The sequence below is a fragment of the Saccoglossus kowalevskii genome, chromosome 14, assembly GCF_978046115.1.
Source record: "Saccoglossus kowalevskii chromosome 14, keSacKowa6.1, whole genome shotgun sequence".
Classification (NCBI taxonomy): domain Eukaryota; kingdom Metazoa; phylum Hemichordata; class Enteropneusta; family Harrimaniidae; genus Saccoglossus; species Saccoglossus kowalevskii.
The window spans coordinates 6,600,137-6,606,636 of NC_140654.1; positions in this window are offsets into that span (position 1 = coordinate 6,600,137).

The window sequence follows — 6,500 nt, forward strand, 5'->3', positions numbered from 1 at the left end:
TGTATTCAGGTCTATACTTTCTCATATAAATACGTGCATTCAGGTCTATACTTTTTCATATAAATACGTGTATCCAGGTCTATACTTTCTCATACTAATACGTGTATCCAGGTCTATACTTTCTCATACTAATACGTGCATTCAGGTCTATACTTTCTCATATAAATACATGCATTCAAGTCTATACTTTCTCATATATATATGTGCGTTCAGGTCTTTACTTTTTCATATAAATACGTGTATTTAGGTCTATACTTTCTCATATAAATACGTGCATTCAAGTCTATACTTTTTCATATAAATACGTGCATCCAGGTCTGTACTTTCTCATATAAATACGTGTATCCAGGTCTATACGTTCTCATATAAATACGTGCATTCAGGTCTATACTTTTTCATATAAGTACGTGTATTCAGGTCTGTACTTTCTCATATAAATACGTGCATTCAGGTCTATACTTTCTCATAATAATACATGCATTCAGGTCTATACTTTCTCATATTTATAAATACGTGTATCCAGGTCTATACTTTTTCATATACATGTAAATACGTGTATCCAGGTCTATACTTTCTCATACTATTACGTGTATCCAGGTCTATACTTTCTCATACTAATACGTGCATTCAGGTCTATACTTTTTCATATAAATACGTGTATCCAGGTATATACTTTCTCATTCTAATACGTGCATTCAGGTCTATACTTTCTCATACTAATACGTGCATTCAGGTCTATACTCTCTCATAGAAATACGTGCATTCAGGTCTATACTTTCTTATATATACACGTGGATTCAGGTCAGTTATACTTTCTCATATAAATACAGGCATTCAGGTCTATACTTTTTCATACTAATACGTGTATCCAGGTCTATACTTTCTCATACTAATACGTGTATCCAGGTCTATACTTTCTCATACTAATACGTGTATCCAGGTCTATACTTTCTCATACTAATACGTGTATCCAGGTCTATACTTTCTCATACTAATACGTGTATCCAGGTCTATACTCTCTCATACTAATACGTGCATTCAGGTCTATACTTTCTCATATAAATACATGCATTCAGGCCTAGACTTTCTCATATAAATACGTGCGTTCAGGTCTTTACGTTTTCATATAAATACGTGTATTTAGGTCTATACTTTCTCATTTAAATACATGCATTCAGGTCTATACTTTCTCATATAAATTCGTGCATTCAGGTCTATACTTTTTCATAAAAATACGTGCATTCAAGTCTATGCCTTCTCATATAAATACGTGCATTCAAGTCTATACTTTCTCATATAAATACGTGCATTCAGGTCTATACTTTCTCATATAAATACGTGCATTCAAGTCTATGCCTTCTCATATTAATACGTGCATTCAAGTCTATACTTTCTCATATAAATACGTGCATTCAGATCTATACTTTCTCATATAAATACGTGCATTCAAGTCTATGCCTTCTCATATAAATACGTGCATTCAAGTCTATACTTTCTCATATAAATACGTGCATTCAGGTCTATACTTTCTCATATAAATACGCGCATTCAGGTCTATATTTTCTCATATAAATACGCGCATTCAGGTCTATATTTTCTCATATAAATACGTGCATTCAATCTATACTTTCTCATACTAATACGTGCATTCAGGTCTATACTTTCTCATATCAATACGTGCATCCAGGTCTATAGTTTCTCATATAAATACGCGGATTTATATCTATACTTTCTTATACAAATACGTGCATTCAGGTCTATATACTTTCTCATACTAATACGTGCATTCAGATCTATAATTACTCATACAAATACGTGCATTCAGGTCTATACTTTCTCATACAAATACGTGCATTCAGGTCTATACTTTCTCATACTCATACGTGCATTCAGGTCTATACTTTTTCTTATAAATACGTGCATTCAGGTCTATACTTTCTCATATAAATACGTGCATTCAGGTCTATACTTTCTCATATAAATACGTGCATTCAGGTCTATACTTTCTCATATAAATACGTGTATCCAGGTCTATACTTACTCATACAAATACATGCATTCAGGTCTATACTTTCTCATACTCATACGTGCATTCAGGTCTATACTTTCTCATATAATTACGCGCTTTCAGGTCTATATTTTCTCATATAAATACGCGCATTCAGGTCTATATTTTCTCATATAAATACGTGCGTTCAGGTCTATATTTTCTCATATAAATACGCGTATTCAGGTCTATATTTTCTCATATAAATACGTGCATTCAGGTCTATATTTTCTCATATAAATACGCGCATTCAGGTCTATATTTTCTCATATAAATACGCGCATTCAGGTCTATATTTTCTCATATAAATACGGACATTCAGGTCTATACTTTCTCATATAAATACGTGTATCCAGGTCTATACTTACTCATACAAATACATGCATTCAGGTCTATACTTTCTCATACTCATACGTGCATTCAGGTCTATACTTTCTCATATAATTACGCGCATTCAGGTCTATATTTTCTCATATAAATACGCGCATTCAGGTCTATATTTTCTCATATAAATACGTGCATTCAGGTCTATATTTTCTCATATAAATACGCGTATTCAGGTCTATATTTTCTCATATAAATACGTGCATTCAGGTCTATACTTTCTCATATAAATACGTGTATCCAGGTCTATACTTACTCATACAAATACATGCATTCAGGTCTATACTTTCTCATACTCATACGTGCATTCAGGTCTATACTTTCTCATATAATTACGCGTATTCAGGTCTATATTTTCTCATATAAATACGCGCATTCAGGTCTATATTTTCTCATATAAATACGTGCATTCAGGTCTATATTTTCTCATAATAATACGCGTATTCAGGTCTTTATTTTCTCATATAAATACGTGCATTCAGGTCTATATTTTCTCATATAAATACGCGCATTCAGGTCTATATTTTCTCATATAAATACGCGCATTCAGGTCTATATTTTCTCATATAAATACGTGCATTCAGGTCTATATTTTCTCATATAAATACGCGTATTCAGGTCTATATTTTCTCATATAAATACGTGCATTCAGGTCTATACTTTCTTATACTAATACGTGCATTCAGGTCTATACTTTCTCATATAAATACGTGCATCCAGGTCTATAGTTTCTCATATAAATACGCGGATTTATGTCTATACTTTCTTATACAAATACGTGCATTCAGGTCTATATATTTTCTCATACTAATACGTGCATTCAGATCTATAATTACTCATATAAATACGTGCATTCAGGTCTATATTTTCTCATACTCATACGTGCATTCAAGTCTATACTTTCTCATATAAATACATGCATTCAGGTCTATACTTTCTCATATAAATACGTGCATTCAGGTCTATAGTTTCTCATATAAATACGTGAATTCAGGTCTATACTTTTTTATATAAATACGTGTATCCATGTCTATACTTTCTCATATAAATACGTGCATTCAGGTCTATACTTTTTCATATAAATACGTGTATCCAGGTCGATACTTTCTCATACTAATACGTGCATTCAGGTCTATACTTTCTCATATAAATACGTGCATTCAGGTCTATACTTTTTCATATAAATACGTGCATTCAGGTCTATACTTTTTCATATAAATATGTGTATCCAGGTCGATACTTTCTCATACTAATACGTGTATTCAGGTCTATACTTTCTCATATAAATACGTGCATTCAGGTCTATACTTTTTCATATAAATACGTGTATCCAGGTCTATACTTTCTCATACTAATACGTGTATCCAGGTCTATACTTTCTCATACTAATACGTGCATTCAGGTCTATACTTTCTCATATAAATACATGCATTCAAGTCTATACTTTCTCATATATATATGTGCGTTCAGGTCTTTACTTTTTCATATAAATACGTGTATTTAGGTCTATACTTTCTCATATAAATACGTGCATTCAAGTCTATACTTTTTCATATAAATACGTGCATCCAGGTCTGTACTTTCTCATATAAATACGTGTATCCAGGTCTATACGTTCTCATATAAATACGTGCATTCAGGTCTATACTTTTTCATATAAGTACGTGTATTCAGGTCTATACTTTCTCATATAAATACGTGCATTCAGGTCTATACTTTCTCATAATAATACATGCATTCAGGTCTATACTTTCTCATATATATAAATACGTGCATCCAGGTCTATACTTTTTCATATACATGTAAATACGTGTATCCAGGTCTATACTTTCTCATACTATTACGTGTATCCAGGTCTATACTTTCTCATACTAATACGTGCATTCAGGTCTATACTTTTTCATATAAATACGTGTATCCAGGTATATACTTTCTCATTCTAATACGTGCATTCAGGTCTATACTTTCTCATACTAATACGTGCATTCAGGTCTATACTCTCTCATAGAAATAGGTGCATTCAGGTCTATACTTTCTTATATATACACGTGGATTCAGGTCAGTTATACTTTCTCATATAAATACAGGCATTCAGGTCTATACTTTTTCATACTAATACGTGTATCCAGGTCTATACTTTCTCATACTAATACGTGTATCCAGGTCTATACTTTCTCATACTAATACGTGTATCCAGGTCTATACTTTCTCATACTAATACGTGTATCCAGGTCTATACTTTCTCATACTAATACGTGTATCCAGGTCTATACTCTCTCATACTAATACGTGCATTCAGGTCTATACTTTCTCATATAAATACATGCATTCAGGTCTAGACTTTCTCATATAAATACGTGCGTTCAGGTCTTTACGTTTTCATATAAATACGTGTATTTAGGTCTATACTTTCTCATTTAAATACATGCATTCAGGTCTATACTTTCTCATATAAATACGTGCATTCAAGTCTATACTTTCTCATATAAATACGTGCATTCAGATCTATACTTTCTCATATAAATACGTGCATTCAGGTCTATACTTTCTCATACAAATACGTGCATTCAGGTCTATACTTTCTCATACTCATACGTGCATTCAGGTCTATACTTTTTCTTATAAATACGTGCATTCAGGTCTATACTTTCTCATATAAATACGTGCATTCAGGTCTATACTTTCTCATATAAATACGTGCATTCAGGTCTATACTTTCTCATATAAATACGTGTATCCAGGTCTATACTTACTCATACAAATACATGCATTCAGGTCTATACTTTCTCATACTCATACGTGCATTCAGGTCTATACTTTCTCATATAATTACGCGCTTTCAGGTCTATATTTTCTCATATAAATACGCGCATTCAGGTCTATATTTTCTCATATAAATACGTGCGTTCAGGTCTATATTTTCTCATATAAATACGCGTATTCAGGTCTATATTTTCTCATATAAATACGTGCATTCAGGTCTATATTTTCTCATATAAATACGCGCATTCAGGTCTATATTTTCTCATATAAATACGCGCATTCAGGTCTATATTTTCTCATATAAATACGGACATTCAGGTCTATACTTTCTCATATAAATACGTGTATCCAGGTCTATACTTACTCATACAAATACATGCATTCAGGTCTATACTTTCTCATACTCATACGTGCATTCAGGTCTATACTTTCTCATATAATTACGCGCATTCAGGTCTATATTTTCTCATATAAATACGCGCATTCAGGTCTATATTTTCTCATATAAATACGTGCATTCAGGTCTATATTTTCTCATATAAATACGCGTATTCAGGTCTATATTTTCTCATATAAATACGTGCATTCAGGTCTATACTTTCTCATATAAATACGTGTATCCAGGTCTATACTTACTCATACAAATACATGCATTCAGGTCTATACTTTCTCATACTCATACGTGCATTCAGGTCTATACTTTCTCATATAATTACGCGTATTCAGGTCTATATTTTCTCATATAAATACGCGCATTCAGGTCTATATTTTCTCATATAAATACGTGCATTCAGGTCTATATTTTCTCATAATAATACGCGTATTCAGGTCTTTATTTTCTCATATAAATACGTGCATTCAGGTCTATATTTTCTCATATAAATACGCGCATTCAGGTCTATATTTTCTCATATAAATACGCGCATTCAGGTCTATATTTTCTCATATAAATACGTGCATTCAGGTCTATATTTTCTCATATAAATACGCGTATTCAGGTCTATATTTTCTCATATAAATACGTGCATTCAGGTCTATACTTTCTTATACTAATACGTGCATTCAGGTCTATACTTTCTCATATAAATACGTGCATCCAGGTCTATAGTTTCTCATATAAATACGCGGATTTATGTCTATACTTTCTTATACAAATACGTGCATTCAGGTCTATATATTTTCTCATACTAATACGTGCATTCAGATCTATAATTACTCATATAAATACGTGCATTCAGGTCTATATTTTCTCATACTCATACGTGCATTCAAGTCTATACTTTCTCATATAAATACATGCATTCAG